This window comes from Podarcis melisellensis, assembly GCF_964234715.1.
Source record: "Podarcis melisellensis genome assembly, chromosome: 3".
Classification (NCBI taxonomy): domain Eukaryota; kingdom Metazoa; phylum Chordata; class Lepidosauria; order Squamata; family Lacertidae; genus Podarcis; species Podarcis melisellensis.
Window position 1 is genome coordinate 64,590,039 of NC_138530.1, and position 16,965 is coordinate 64,607,003.

At 39.9% G+C, this 16,965-nt stretch overlaps 1 protein-coding gene and 1 long non-coding RNA gene across 16 annotated transcripts in view; one reads left to right on the forward strand and one right to left on the reverse strand.

The window, feature by feature from the left end:
* Positions 1 to 16,965, forward strand: part of PTPRK (protein tyrosine phosphatase receptor type K) — a 331,989-nt gene that overhangs the window by 224,701 nt on the left and 90,323 nt on the right. The gene's annotated exons all lie outside the window — the stretch shown is intronic.
* Positions 2,011 to 13,792, reverse strand: LOC309367693. Of its 2 annotated transcripts, none has more exons than XR_014167287.1 (3): positions 13,706 to 13,792; positions 8,811 to 8,847; positions 2,011 to 2,282 (listed from the first exon to the last, which is right to left on the reverse strand). It is a non-coding gene; the product is annotated as an uncharacterized lncRNA (long non-coding RNA). The 2 variants fall into 2 exon arrangements; XR_014167288.1 differs by lacking the exon at positions 2,011 to 2,282 and adding an exon at positions 5,194 to 5,296.

Here is a 16,965-nt window from a genome sequence, read left to right on the forward strand (position 1 = left end):
ACCCTTGATCATCTTGTTTGCCGTCCTTGGTACACATTCCAGCTTGTCAACATCCTTCTTAAAATTGTGGTGCCCAGAACTGGACACAGTACTCCAAGTGGGGCTCTTCAGACTAAAACAGATATGCACAAAATAAAGTATTTGTATATTTTGAACATGCATTTGTAACTGTTTCCCCTAAACATGGGTCGAATAAGAGTTTTTGCAAACAATACAGGAGACCTGACATTGCAAGTTTTCTCTTTTAACCCTTTAGTTGACGAAAACCAAAAAGCTTGTAAAGTATGGCTGATACAGCATGTAATCTTATTTCTGTAATGTCTCCAACATATTCTTCTTGTCCACTGAGACAAGTAGAAAGAGAGAGCTGGGGATCTACATTTTACATCTGAACACTGCCCCAAGCCTGCATACCAAGTTTCATTCCACTATCTCAATTTCCAATGTAGACATCACATTACTGCCTCAAGGGAGATAAAGCATTACAAACAAATGGAATGCCAAACAGGTGACTTGAATCAAAGGCCTCACTGCGCTTGTCCCAATTCTTGTTCCTCAACAATGTGCTTAAACAAGTTTCTTTGATAACATCAAACAGAACCATATAATGCCTACAGAAAGTGCCTGTGGATCTCTAAAGAGACCTAATAATAAAGATCTGTAGGATGGCTCTACTCACAGGAAACAACAACAAATGTACTCTTCAGGTTATTTAATTAAATGGTTGCATGCAGTACGGGCCACTTGCCTCATTCTGTACCAAACCTTTCCAGTTCTGTGGAAGCCTAAGGCTCCCAGGGGAAGCAGGTAGTGTCTAGTCTACAAGAGAAGTTGCCTCTGCAGGGTGCTAGAGCCAATGGAAGTCTGGAGGGGCTATCTTGACAAGGGTAGTCAATGTGGTACCCTATAGATGTGGTTGGACCTCCTGTCATCTCCAGACAGCATAGATGATGGGAGTTCTAGTCCAGAAACATCTGGATGGTCCCGAGTTGGCTGCCCCTGGCATGAGGGATGAATGAGCATTTATTTGGACTCCCCTGCTCAACACCTGAGGGTCCCAGTCCTGCCACTCACCGCCTGGCCTAGGATGAGACCTGACAGGCTCCATAAATGACTGCTGCTGCCGCTGCTGTTGCTAGGAAGAAAGGGCTCCGTTTTTGTTGTGTGTGCTTTTTAATTGCTGTTATTTTTTACCTATGTCATTTTCAACTGTGATATTAATGCTGTATTCTTAGTTTTAGATTTATGTGGAAATTGTTTTCCATCTGGTTGTGTATGTTTTTGATGTGGTTTATTTATTGTTTGACTTTTGTAATTGTGTAAAACTTGTCATGTTGTAAGCTGCCTTGAGCATTGTTTTTAACTGTGGAAAGGCGGCATGCAAATAAAATGTAGATGGTGATGATGATTTTATTAAGCAGGATTTATATACTGCTTAATCATCAAGACCTCTAAGCTGCTTGTAGAGCAGACAAGATTCAGGCTGAAGTTAAGAATTCATGTAAGACGTTATTGTGATTTGTGCACTTTGTTGCAGAACAATATTTATAAGTGTACTGGTTTTCATTTTTGTAAATATCTTGCAACATTCTCATTTCCTGCCTCTGTAGGATTGGTGCTGGATATTGTGCAGGCAGATTCCTGAATGTTTGTTCCAGATGAAAGGGCTGCTTGGAAGCGGCTCAGCGGTTGCTTAGGACTACATCTTCACTGTGAAATAACTAAGCATGTAACTCTTCCAGAGTGACATGCATCTTAAGGAATATCCCTTTGAAATTCCATTTAGAAGTAGCTCTTAAGATAAGGCTATTACTGCATGTAATGCTTGACTATTGACTTTAATTAAGACATACATTTCTTAAGAGTCTTATGGAAGAACAGAAGGCATGAACCTTCTGGACTGCATTCCCTTGTGGGTGAGGTAATAAATCTGACTCTTACCTTAGTACAATAAGCAGTATTCCAACTATGCTGTCAGACGTTTACCACAAGCACATATCTACAGCTGCGCAGGCAAGCAAGAGACTTTATTGCAGTGCAAGGGCAAAGTCTAGGCAGGCAAAAGCATTTGGGAAGAATGCAGACCGGGGGTGCCGAGGGGCAGTGGCTTGGGGAAGAAACGAAGGTTTGCAGAAGGTCAGCCGCACTTCAAGTGTGCCTTTGCAGTGGAACAGACCGTCAGAAGAGCCCAGCAGTTTGGATCTTCTTTACATGCCCCCTTGCCTGTTGCCATTGCCACCTCTGCCATCACCTCAGGTTGGAGACAGCTAACAAGGGGGAACCTTTCCCAGCCAGGGGAGAAAGTGGGGAGTCATGGAGAGAAATAAAGGGAACAAGAGACAGGCAAAGGTTGGCAGGGTCCCTTTTCTTTTTAATTAAGATCTCATGCACCTGCTAAATATTTAGGATATGGATAAGTTTTGTAAAATTAACAGGTTATTTGTCACACGTTCACCTGAAAAGTTTAAGAGAATGACAATTGCTGTCCGTTTTTCCACTTTCCACTTTCTTGTGGGCAGGCCTCCTCTCAGAATTCCAGGGCATACATTTTAAATATATTTTTTAAAACTTCAAAATGCAGCACATACAGATGCAAGAAATTCCTCTGAATAAATCCTCTATTTCTGTTTATAAAGGACGATATTATTTATCTTGGTGACAGTCCTAAAGATAAATTTGCTGCTAAAATCAATTCAGGCTTTTGACATTACAGTGCTTGAAAGGTAGTCACTGACTGAAGGACAGCAAAGGCAACTTTGTGGAATTCTATTTCTATCCCCCGCCTGATGAATCAAGAAAAGTTTCTCTCTCTTCTTCCCACCTCTCATAATTTCCCCTGATAACATTTTATCATTACAGAACCACATTGAGGTTCACAGATAGATGAGTTAAAGCTGATTAAGCCCAATTCTATCAGCGGTGGGCCATTCATTCTCTCCTTCCCTTCCCTTCCCTTCCCTTCCCTCCACTCCCTTTCTGCCCTCTCACACCCAGCAGCTATTTAATGGGCTAGGTTGAGTAAGATTTACATCAAGAGCAGGGGACTTAGGCTTGACTATTGCCATGTGCTGTCTTCTCCATCATAAGCGCATACTCACAGCAAAATTGGGTGGGCATCTTGGGCACAAACGGTAGACTGCAGTGAATCACAAGTGGGGAGAGTGCTGTTATTGTGGGTTTCCCATGGGCATCTGGTTAGCCACTGGAGAACAGCATGTTGGGCTAGATAGGCCTTTGGGTTCATCCAGCTGGACTATTCTTATGTTAACAGTAGTTGCAGGACTGTTTTTTCACTGGTAAGTAGAGGCAGAGTGGGCAGGGCGGAGAACAGTTTTTCTTCTACCTGAAACATTCTGTTCCAGAAAAGCCATTGCCAGCTGGTCTGCTTTATGTTGTGTTTTTAAATAATGATGTATCTGGTTCTTAGGGGGGGAATGCAAGATTTATGCAGTTTTTGAGAGATTTGTATTCATAACTATAGTTTTGCCTTTGTTTCGCTTGCTTGGGTGGAAGTAGTGCTGGATTTGTTCAACCTGGATGCTGTTTATTCATTTTACTTCATTATACATAATACACTTGTGCTAGATCTTAAGGCCTATGTAGACTTTATACTCTGCTAGAGAGCTTATCAGCTTCTCTGCAGGCTGCTCAATTTGAATTTCAAAACTGGAAATGAATGAATTTGTGTTGCGCTTTTTGTGTTTTTGCTCCAAATTCCTCTCCTATTGGTATCATCACTGGTGAATGAAACACAAGTGCATAGATTGTTGTTTTCAATGGCTGAAGAGTTTCCGATACTGTTCTGATTGCCAGTTACTTCCACTTATTTCTTTTCTACTACATTTTTTTATGAGAAGGTTTGAGAAACGGTGGTAGGAATATATCACAAAAGTTTTGGAGTGGACAGTGCCAGTAATGCCTTCCATTTTTCAAACAGAGCAAGCATCTAATTGGTCTTGTCATTCTGCCTTTGGCCCTTGACATTAATATTATCCAATAAAACATATCTGCTGTCTTTGCAAGAGAGAAGGTAGACTAGCAATAATAGCAGGCTGAGCTGCATTTTGATCCTGGTGCCCTTTAATTGCAAACTTCCCCCCCTTGTTAAAGAACCCCCATAGGAACATATAGCAGTTTCCTTTGTTTTTCTTACATAATTTTTATATTATCTTAAACACTTAAGGGTTTCAAGTAGTTCTAAAGCAAAACAGACTGAGTTATTGGGAAGCAGCCACAGCACGATGAAGCAAAAGTACATTTGGTTTCCAGAATAATACTAATAGTGATACCCCAAAAATATTAAAAGTAATGAAAGACCTAGAGGGAAAATGCCTTCACTTGGCACCCAAAAGAGAAGAGAGCAGAGTCAGCATAGATAAACCTCTCAAGGCAAGAGCATTTCATAACAGTGATGTGCAAGCCCAAGGCTTGCTGTGTAGCACATGCTCATAACACTAAACTATGATTCAGTGTTGCATGCAAATCATATTTACAATTGATGTTCAGGCCAAAGATATATGTACTCTTATAGCTTGATGATTCTGTAGTCTGAAACACAAAGTCAGTTGTACACGCATGCACTTATGAATCTAAATAGCAGCTGTGACAAACTTGCCCTAGAACTACAATGATTATGAGATGCAGAATATTTTCCCCCAGCATGCCACACACAACAGCTGTTTAGGGACATAACATTTGGGACAAAATTGAAAGTAGCAGAACTTAGCAGGATGAGCAGTAACATAGGACTAATTTGTTTAAGTTTGACAAATGCTTTTAGCCTTGCCCTTTAATATATAGCTTCTTGGGTAAGCTCTTGAGTGCTTTCCCTTAAATTACTGAACCAAAATTTAACTGCGTGTAGTGCTTTGTAATTATTTGGCTGAAAAGCTGGTGTGACCTTTAAGGAAAGAATGCATATGCATAAATGGGCCTGATTTATTTAAATATTTTATACACAAACTATTAGGCAGGATAATATTTTACTTCAGGGGAAAGACTGGAGTGAAAGGGAACAGCTAATGACACAGCTTGGAGCCGCAGAATTCCATTATAAGACATTATCACAGCATTAGTGGGCTCTAATTTGGCATTATTAAATTTGAGGTAAGGAGATTTTTTTTTGTTTAAATGGTTAATTGTACTTTAATTTTTGGGACTGGGAGTAAAAATTATTCCATGCAGCTTATTATATCTTTGTTTTCCTTTCTCTGGAATAGAAATATTTTCCACTGGTGTCCTATTGTCCTTGGAGGTGTCCAAAGCTTTCTGCTTCACTACCCCCCTGCTACATTTCCTAAGGAGAAAATAAGGGCAGAGGTCAGGGCTTTTTAAAAAATCTGTGTTCATTTTGAGTACCTTCAACAACCTGTTGCCCTCCAGATATTGTAAGCTGCAACTCTAGGCTGGGCAAAGACTGTGTTTGAGGCATAGATTCAAAAAGAATAATAGCTAAGAGGCTATAACCAATTGACTGAGTGATCTCTTTTCATGTGTAAGAGTCCTGGTCCTAGTATTTCAGATTAAACCTGGGATAGCTTACCCATGGTCCTCTCGAAGTTTCTGAACTACAGCTTCCAATCACTCCTGGCCTTTGGTTGTGCTGGCTAGGGCTGATGGGAGCTGCAGTTGAGCAACAGCAGGAGTACCACAGGTTAGGTGCCTCTGAATTAAAGGATCTTGGGTTGTACACTCTTAAGTCTGAGGAGGCAGGACAGGTTAAAATGGACGACTAGTGCTTTGTGTCCCTCTAATTTACTGTGTGCCTTTAAATTTCTGTTTGCCTGAAATCTGTTGGTCAGTGCAGGCAGTACTAAGCTAAATAGATAAACAAGGCAGTTGTCTATGTTTCTCTCCAGGATAAGAGACTATCTGGAACATTCGCAGTACTCTACAGTTGGTTCTCTTTCTTTATCCTAGTATTTCATGTTAAGTCGGCAAGGAAAGCAAGGGTGTGTTATGCTTTTGTGCCTGGCACAGAGTTTGGATTGTGGCCATAATTGGACACAGTGGCTTATCTTTCACGGTCTGAATGGGTGCCAGCATTTTCTGCCACTCTTAACTATAAAAAGATTTGATGATTAGAGAATCTTTAATCCACAGTAGCAGTTTTGGGTGTCTGCATTCAGCTAGAAGGGATTTCCCCCTGTGGCCGATGGAAAAATTGTAGGGAAGGAGAGAGCAGACTGATTGTCATACCGAATAATATGTGTGTGACACATAGCACTTGCTTCCGACTTCTAAACAAAGAAAGTATACTGGATTTCTGCACATTAATTCTCCAGTGACTTCAAGCTACTGTTTCAAAATGAAGGTGGGCACTTCAGAAGGACACTTTGCTCATTTTAATTTAGCCAATAGACCAGTGAAATAATGCACTGTACTAGGAGCATCCCCTTGTCTTGTCAACTGTCTCCCCCCCAAACCCCCCAGCAGCCCAAAAGATGCAGAAAGAGAGAGCACACACTCACAGCCTTTACTTTTCCAAACTATATGCATACAAAAACAGATTCCATAGAATTAACCTTTGAAAGCACATTGGGCAGTTGTTGGGCAAACAGGTCAGGCCAACAACTCCCACTAGTTCATTCTGGCCAGCAGAAATACTTGGGCTGATGGAACAATCACTTTAGGACAGCATTGAATTCCAGTCATAGAGCTGAAAGAGGACTTGGACAGAGCACTACTCTTGCAACTTCCTTATTCGGCTTGATATACTTGTTGAGGAGGAAGGTAACCACCATGATCAAGGAGGCAGGGAGCATCTGAATTCAACTAAGCTCAGAGGTTTTGCAGCAGAAGGCATCAATGGTGTCGCTGTGCCCACATGTGTTGCATTGGCAATAATGCATTTGTGTGCTGATATGCACATGCTGCAGAGCCCTATGCAAGTGGACTACGCTGTCCTCAAGCTACTCTTGAGAGTCCTGTGACCTGACTGGAAGGTGTTCTGACCTGTGTTGGAACTTGTATGTATTTAACAGACCCTTTCCTCACAAAACAGAAGGGGAAAAAACAGATTAATTAAACTCAGGAAATTAAATATCTGTAACTTTTGATCAAAATAGGAACCTAAAGCCCAGTAATGAAAAGACGGGTTCTTAAATAACATGCACACACAAAACCCTTGATCAAATTTAGATAGAATTAATTAAGGATATAATATTCTGTCACTAAGCTATCTTGAAGCTTTTGACCTAAGTTGCAATTTAATTTCAATACTGTTGATATTGAAAAATTCCTCACAGTTGGAGAAACTAATGCAGCTTGGCATTGTTAACACTTCTTGCTGGGCTCTCCTACTGGCCTTCTATATTTAGGATTAGCAAGACAATTGTTGCCATAGCGTGGATTTATCTGATGACACACATATTGCATATTAAAATAAATAGCAAGATGCTGTTTTCATTTCCTCCAGGTTGCCCACTCCCACCCCTCCAGATCCATACAAAACTAATGTACTCGACTGGTTTAAAGCTTTCAAAAAATACATGGGCGGAAGTTGTATCTCTGGGGAGGACGGTGGGTGAAGCGGCCAAAGGAATGTCAAACATGACCATCACACAGCAAAATGTGTGCTTAAATATGCTGAATTTCTAAGTCATTAAATGCAGTTGAAATATCTAGATTATATTGTCTCTTTAGCAGCAAAGCACTTTGGCTGCCTCAGCTCTAAAAAAAAGTCAGAGCTACAGCACTGCATGTGCATCTGGTCACTATTTTCTCCCTCTCCACTGCAAAGTGAGATGTATCTGTGAATCACATTACTGCATGTCACCATAGTTACTCAGGTGCCCACTCCATGCAACTGAAAAACTACTCTCATTGTGTCTACAGTGTGTTGAAGCCACCTAAACTTACCTAGCCACCATTTACTGTGGTAACATCTGATGTTTGTTTCTTTGAATAGATATATTTGAAAGAATGGCTCCATTTTAAAGGTGTTCTTTCTTCTACAAGATGCATGTGGAGCATCTAACATGAATTCCTAAACTGTAGTTTCCTATAAGAAACATTCAATAAGCTGTGTGTTTGAATACCATTACCCCTCCTGCTGCTTAAGACACTCTCTCAATTAGAAAACTTGAATTCTGTATCCATCCTGACAATCTGCTTTGTTTCTCATCATATTTATGTGCCAGCTGTTCATGACTTTGACAAATGATGTCATTACCCAAGATGGTTGGTCCCCATTTATCTTTATTGCTGTTATGCAAAGTGTCCAGAACAAGAAACTAGTAAGTGCTGACTGGATCTTTAATCTGGAAGGCTATGGTTGGTTACCACCATATAGGGCCACATAGTATCTCACTGAAGAACACTACATTTGGGAAAGCTATTTAAAAGTTTGTAAAAGTCAAGTAAATATGTATATGATGATGCGATTCAAATAGTACAATTAACAGATGGCAGGGACAATTGTGTATTTATATTTCTGGGGAACAACATTTGGCAGATAAAATTATTTTACAGGTGTTAACTGCCCTTTTATTAAGAAATGGTACATAACAATAGATGCTTCATAAAGTCAACAATTTATCATCTCTTTTCATATCCCTTCCATTGAAACCTCCACAGCTAAATTCAGCATATGCAAGTGTACTTTCAAGTTTGAAACAACAGAACTGAAGAATAGGTGTTGAATGATTTTCACACTGGTGACTTGAGAAAAGCGCCCATGTCTTTCTTTTTTTAAAGAAGTTAACAAGTTACAAAGTCCCCATAAGTACAAGCAGATGGATTTTGTGGGTCATCAACAGGTAGAGAGAACTAGTCTGGTTTTGACATAGAAGCTGAATTAATACTAATACCTTTACATTTGACGCCTTGGTATTCACCCTCTTCTCCCTGCATTGAAAAGCATATAGTAGAATTTATAGAGATATGGAGGTCAGCACCAATCCTTTGTTCAGAAAATCCTGCACTGCTTCATCATGTATCTGTCTTTGTGGGCATATTCTCCTTCATGCTTTACAGACCACTAGTCTTCGACAATTGACATTGGAAATCAGGTGACAAGTCTGCTGTCATGTACCGTACTAAGAAAATACTCTCTATAGTCAATGGGAAATGAAGGAAGATACCTTACTCAGCACATAGGTTATCCTGAATGATTACAGTACAACTAGAATCCTATGATATGGCATATTTAGGCTAACCATTCACAGTCCACTTAGACTAGAGTAGTCTCATTTAGTGTTGCCACAGCATATAAATGGATTTGTCCTTGGAAGATAGCATGAAATTCTTATCATAATTCTTATCATAATTGCCCATTTTTAGATATGAGTTGATAGTGCTTTTTTAATAGGGTTGTTAACCTATTAACTATTTTAGTTGATGAAGCAGTAAAAAGGCAGTTGATCAATCAGCTAAATTTCATATTACCAAAGCCCAATATCAATGCTTTTTAAAGATATTGAAGGAAATGTAGCATGACTTGAAAACAAGAGCTATCATCATAGTTAGAACAAAAGTCCATTTTAATCCCCCCCCTACTATATTGCAATTAGGGATTAATGAATCAGTCTATTTTTCATCTCTCTTGCTTCTGCAGGTGCTCATCCTAAACCTGTTCAATCCCAATTCCACTAATATGCAACTTAAAAAAATTATCATGAAATTTACATTTCATTATATATTTTTAAAGGGACGCAGGTGGCGCTGTGGGTTAAACCACAGAGCCTAGGACTTGCCGATAAGAAGGTTGGCGGTTCGAATCCCCGCGACGGGGTGAGCTCCTGTTGCTTGGTCCCAACCAACCTAGCAATTTGAAAGCACGTCAAAGTGCAATTAGATAAATAGGTACCGCTCTGGCGGGAAGGTAAATGGCATTTCCGTGTGCAGCTCTGGTTCGCCAGAAGCGGCTTAGTCATGCTGGCCACATGACCCGGAAGCTGTACACTGGCTCCCTTGGCCAATAAAGCGAGATGAGTGCCGCAACCCCAGAGTTGGTCACGACTGGACCTAATGGTCAGGGGTCCCTTTACCTTATATATTTTTAAACTTACTTTCCCTAAGAATTCACATTTCTAAATCTATTTTATTACATTGAAACTGCAGAAGACTGCACCACAGCATTTTGAAAAGTGCAAAATCCAGAGGCAATAGTAAAGTTCCAGTTCCCTCATAAGTTCTGGACGTGTGAGTCAAGTCAGTTCATACATTGCAGAGGGTTGGACTAGATGACCCTCGGTCCCTTCCAGCTCTACGTTTCTATGATGTCAGAATCCAGAAAAATTGAATTGCGAAAGCATCCCTAATTCCATTAATACAACAGAACCAATATAGTCTTAAATACTAAACATGTGTGAGCCCCACATCAGCCCCACTGATGATAATTTCATTTCACCAGTTGTCCCTGTTGATTCATCAACAAAAACTTTAAGTAATTAGGGCTGTAATCCTGTGCCCACTTACCTTGAATATGCATGTATAGGATAGCACTATAAGGTTATTAAAATATATATCCAATAGTATATGTCCATATATCCATTAGAAATGTTAGGTATCTAGTAATTATCCAGTTACTTACCCCATCCCCCTGAAAGCAATTAATTCTAGTATATCCATTGGTCTTGGGTTTTTCCTAATATATGATAGCACACCGCCTATGAGAATTATGAGATGTGTGGGCTGGGTGATTTTCAAAGTAGCAAAATATATTAGAGGGATGGTGAAAGTTACATGAATAGTTCATGTAAACCCATGAACTATTTACGCATGTTACATTGCTCATATAAGCTAAAAAAAGTGCAAAAAGAGCACTTCTGTGCGAAGCTCTTAGAAATAGTAGAATTATTTAGTAGAATAGTAGAATGCAGTAGCATTATTCCCTCAATTTTTGTCTCAAATATTTGTGTGCCTGCAAAACATAGCACTTGAAAATTCCTTTAGCATTTCGCTAGGTGGGTGCTTTGGAGCTTACCATATCATTACAAGATAGCCAGGTGTTGTATGTTCTTTATTTCCAATAAAGCAAGGGTCAGTAATCTGTGGCGTTTTGGATGCTGCTAGACTCCCAACTCCTATCGTTCCCATGCTGGGACTGATGTGCATTGGAGTTCATCAACATTTGGAGTGCCACAGGTTTCTCACCCCTTGTAGTAAAGTCTGAAATATAATTTGCCCTTTACATTAGCAATCCACTGGGTATGGAAAACAATGATGTCTATAACTATTAGTTAGGCGGCAGGAGGAATAAAGCATTTGTGGGTTTTAAAAGTGTCTAGCGCCTACTTAATTTGGGTACCCAATGCCTTGGCAGAAGAAAGCTGGCGGTCCACATGTTATTATCATTGAAATAAAGGAAAGGGTAATGTTCCTTGATTACATGTGTTCTACTCAAATTATTTGGCCTATAGCCAAAGAGTTACTTTAGGGCCCAGTGGCATTTGTTGTTGTTGAACTAGCAGAGTTACAAACTTCTTTTTAAATTCCCCTTGCATTTCCAAAGCCGCTGTTGTTGTGTAGTGGTGCGTTACTGGTCAGAATCTCTGGGCCCTTCCTGGGCTGGTAGAAACACTGCTCTAGATCTTTTTATTTAAATTCACCCTGTCCAAGGCAGGGTGTAGAGAGGCTACCTTGCCCTTGCAGCTTGTAAAAATGCCAGCCAGAAGTTTTAATTCAGACTTTCTGCTGCAGTTTCCCCATCTAAGCACTTGGAGGAAAAATGCCAAGCATCAGTCAGAGCTCTTAATGGGCCTGGAAAGCAGTGTGAAGAAAGCAGTGTTGGAGCTTCGAACAAAAGGAAATTAACTTGACCCAAAACTCCTTGTTTTAACTACATCCATTCAGTACTTCCCTCTCTCTCCCCCATCTCCCGGATATTTGATATTCTTGGTTTTCAAATACAAGGGAGAGGGCTGCCAGCAAAACTTTGTCTCATTTTCTTTGACTGGAAATCACAGAAGCATGTTAAATGAGGAAAAAGGATTTGGTTTCACAGACATGTCTTTATGTTTGGCCTGTGACTCTAATTTGAATTGTCCCAAAGGAGGTTTATATGTCTTGCAGAAAAGAGACCAGTTTTCAAGCAAAAGAAGGACACAATTGTTTTTTGCACTTGAACATGATTTTGCTCTGTTCTGTTTACAGTGGAAGACAGCATGACCCACTTTTCTGACTCTGGTGGCAATATGATACTTGAACAGAGACTACAGATTATTATTATTTTAAAAAACTAAGCCACCTAAATTATGTTGATTATAATATCAAACAAATGTTTGGGTAATGCAATTATGAATAATTATGAATAATTTACCATGGAACAACTTTCATTAGTGGCTGTGACACCTTCCCACATATAGTCACTGACTGACTAATCTCTGTCTCCTAATTCCTGTGTTTGGAATACATATGGGAGTTGGTACCATGTGGGGGCGTCTTATATATGGTAAAATACGGTACATACATTAATGCAATTTTGCCCAATCTACATATTTTTATAAAGCAGTTTTCTGTAATACAGTTTTGTGTGCTGTTTTCAGTAATATATGCACACTTTACCATTTTTGCATGTATTACTTGGCTGGAAAGCTACTTTTCAAAATTCAGAGAAGTGTGAATTCTGAAGGATGGCATATTGTTTCAGAAAGTGTTTTATATAGGTTTGCCTTTAATTGCAAACTGAATCAGTTTTCTCATCCATCAAAAGTGTCTGCTGAACCTTAGGAAATGATTGCATTTGCATGTCTCTTTCTGGTCCAGGACCCACAGAGACACCAAGTCTCAGAACACATGCAGATGGCCACCAGAAAGAAGTCTATATTGCACTCTGGGGTCTTCCTTCCTTCCTGTTAAAAAGCATGTGGTTTTGTGTTATCAGAATCAAACTTGTGGGTTGCAGCTTTCTAGAAAAATGGTGTAAAAGTGCAACATTGATTTGTTTATGATTTTCTGCAAACCCTCGTATCTGCTTACAAAATATGCTTATGTTGAACAAAGCTCTTCCTACTGTATGTAAAAATTAAGTTATTTAGCATATGGTATGCGTTGGTTGATTTGATATGTTTCGCCTCACATTTGGCACTTCTCAAAATTCAGAAAAGATATGCAGATTAATTCATGAAAGCAAACGTGCATGTCCCCTCTGGTATATTTTAAATTAGAGAGCAGACCTCCAGGTTGTATTCAATGCAATTTTCACACAAGCTTGAGCCTCCTCCACTGCAAAACAAATATTGGATGCAAAAAGAAAAATGGCCAGCAATCAATACAGATGGCAAGATTTCCCCTGATAATGACTATGCCAGATTTCTTAGAAACAGTTAAATAACTCTTGTGTCGTTCACCTCTAAGTGCATGATGTGCACTCAGTTTTCTCATACCTTCCAGTCAGAATCAGTTGATCCATTCCCACCCATCTGGCACCCAAGTCATGAAGCTGCTCTAAATGGGCAAAGATGTGGGGGAAAGGAAACTGCATGTCTTCCCCATGTTGAGACCCATGAGCCCCAAAACATGCCTGGAAGTCTTCTCACTCCAGTTGTGATGCTTTGAGTCACATGTTGCATCGTCCCCCCCCCCAACCTAGTGCCTTCCAAATATTTTTTAATACAACTCCCATCCCTCCCACCCAGACTGATGAGAGCTGTTATTCAAAACATCAGGAAGGCACAGTGCTGGGATAAATTGGTTTGGAGCTTCTTCTTTTCCACATTTCCCTTAATATATGAACCAGCAGTCAGTGTGCTAGATAGAATACCTGATTTTCTGGTCTCTTCAGGCCCGATGGTTCTATAATTTGAAGACTGACACTTAGAAGCAGCAAAGATGTAGCAGCTTTTTCGGGGGGAGGGCGCGGAATTGATGCTGCCCGACTCAATTGCTTCCTAATGTTAAAGACAAACTAAATACCTTCGAGAAATAATCTCAGAAAATGCTTGTGCCATTTACAATTCAAGCAAAGCTTTTCTGGCGTTGGTTTGTGTTTCCTGTCACATTTTTTGTTTCTTTGCTGTTTCATTTTCATGCTTGTTGACATGCTCATTCACATTTTATTACACCAGATAGGTTTGATTCATCTGGAGGAATGAGTTTAAAGAGGTCACACCTTATAATCATGCTAGCATTTCCACTCGTTGAAGGCTATATATTTTCTTTTTAATTTAAATGCTGGAAAATGCTCTCGGATTACTACACCTAAGCTGAGGAAATCAATGGAATTTATTATCAAGGGATGTCTAATCTCCACAGCTAATACAAGACTGCACAGCTATTGATTACAGGTGAGGGATACACAAACTGTTAATCATGAATGGAGGCTGCAGAATAAACATACCATCAGATAAACAGACAAGTAATTGCCAACAGTGCAGTTATATCTTTGTCTCTTTGCTCTGTCTCTGCAGCAGGGACAAATACATTTTGCATGCATAAGTATATGCGTTAAAATATATCGATGATCCCCTGGTTTCTGTTGAAGCTATGATGAGACTGCTGATCTTAACAGTAAGTCCCCTAGATCCATAAAGTTAATTAATAAGAATAACTAATGATAATATCCATAAATTAAGTCAGGTGTTTTCTTTAGCTCCCCACAGCCAGTAACAGATTTACTCCTTTCACCTGGAAAAAGGAGAAAACAAAAAGCTAATAGTTTTTCACAAACTCAGAAGAAAAAGAAAGGTACAGAACCACTTCACTTCTTATGTATATTTTAGGTAGGTGATTCCTTGGTTTTCATCTCACCCCTAAGATACAGTTATGTAGAATTGGTTGCATGTTGGCATACTGGGTCTGTATGTATGATACATTCTAAACTTAGCAACCATGGAATGATGGGCAGTCCACTTGTGAATCAGGAACAGGTTAAGCAACAGGAAGGAAAGAGTAGGAATAACTGGATGCCTGATGGAGGTAGAAAGTGTAGTCTCCCAAGGATGGGTATTGGGAGCTGTGCATTTTAACTTGTTTGAAAATGATCTAGACTTAGGAGTGAGCAGTGAGTTGACCGAGTTTGATGATTATACTAAGTTGTTCAGGGTCAGTAAAACAGAAAAGGATTGCAAACTTAGTGAACAGGCCATAAAATGGAGAATGCATTTGGTACAGAGCAGTGTATAGTGATATATATGTTGCAGTGAAAAATCGTAATTTCACATATACGCCCATGAGATCTCACCTGGCAGTGACTGACCAGGAACAAGTCCTTGTGGTCAGAATGGATACCTCGTTGAAGATGTTGACTCAGTTTGCAGCAGCTGTGAAAAGGCAAATTTCATGCTAGGGGTCATTAGAAAAGGAATGGAAAACAGCCAGTACCATAAGGCCATTATACAAATCTATAGTGTGACTACTGTGACCAGTTCTGCTCATATCACCTCGAAAAGGATATAGTAGAGTTAGAAATGGTTCTGAAAAGAGCAACCAAAATTATTCCTTATGAGGAAAGGGACATTTTAGTTTAGAGAAAAGGCAAGCAACATGATAAGTATATAAAATTAGGCACAGGATGGAGAAAGTGGAGAGAGAAAAGGTTTTTTCTTCTTTCTTAACACCTAGAATTTGTAGATATCCAATGAAGCCTAATGATGGAAGATTCAGCACAGACAAAGTAAAGCACTTATTCACACAATCATTGTTAAACTGTGGACTTCGCTCCTACAGCAGATAGTGATGGTCACAAACTTGAATTGCTTTAAAAGAGGTTCAGGCAAGTTAATGGATGATAAGGCTGTCAGTGGTTACTAGCCATGATGGCTGTGCTCAGCCTCCATGGTTGGAGGCTATATGCTGCTGAACAGCAGTTCTTGGAAACTGCCGGAGGAGGGAGTTTTCATGTGCTTAGATCTTGCTTGGTCACTCTGAGAACAGGATGCTGGACTTGATGAGCCATTGATTTGATCCGTAGGCTCTTATTTATTATATTCTTAACATGCCCTTTATGTAGATATCTTTCCCAGTCTGTATTGGTACTGGAATTGCTTTTAGATGTTTTAATTGCTTGCTTGCTTCCCTGGGCTCCTTTGAGAGAAAGAACATTTTAGCAACAACAACAATTGTTGCTGCACTACAGTGGTCATCATCCTTAGCCAGCACTGTCAGTGGTGAGGGATGCTGGGAGATGCAGTCCATGTTGGTGCAAAGAAAAAATAGGTACAGTGGTACCTCGGGTTACAGACGCTTCAGGTTACAGATGCTTCAGGTTACAGACTCTGCTAATACAGAAATAGTACCTCAGGTTAAGAACTTTGCTTCAGGATGAGAACAGAAATCTTGCGGCGGCACCGGGAGGTCCCATTAGCTAAAGTGGTTAAGAACACTTTCAGGTTAAGAATGGAACGAATTAAGTTCATAAAAGGAGAATTCTTAGATGCCAGGATCCTGGTTTGGGGCAACTACTCTTTGGTGAGAGAACCCCAGCAGAGATTTAAAATCACAAAACTTGCAGCAAAGTAAGGTGTGGAAATATAGGCTGTTGGACCTTGAAAATGTGCCGTGTGAGTTCCAAAACTCCCTCTTCCCCCAGCATTTAAAAAGACCACACGTTTGGTAAGTTTAAAATTGGTTTACTTACAAACGATTCAAAGGTCAGGCTCTTTTGCTTTTCCATTTTTCGGTCAAAAATGTTGCATAGGCGGTAAAACTTGGCTTAGTTGCAAAGTGATGAAAGTTCCTAAATTATTGGTATTGTAACTCAAGAGAGGATTGTTAAAGCCATTCAGCTTAAGAGGCTAGCAAGCAGGTTTGTCTCTTCACAAGTTGAGCTGCTTGGATAGACTGGGAACAAAGGCTTGATTACCTAATCTCTCCCAAGGTGAGCTAAGCCTGGCCAGATAGAATGCTAAAAACTCTATAGTTTTTAGCATTCATGCATTAATCAGACTTAAGCATGTTGGTTATATGAGACTGGATATCCCACTGTCCAAAACATTTGAGGGCACCATGTTGACTCCCCTGATCTAGAGCATCCTGGAAGGAGATGTGTAGGGCAGCTTTTGAACTTAAACCATGTTTTTTCCC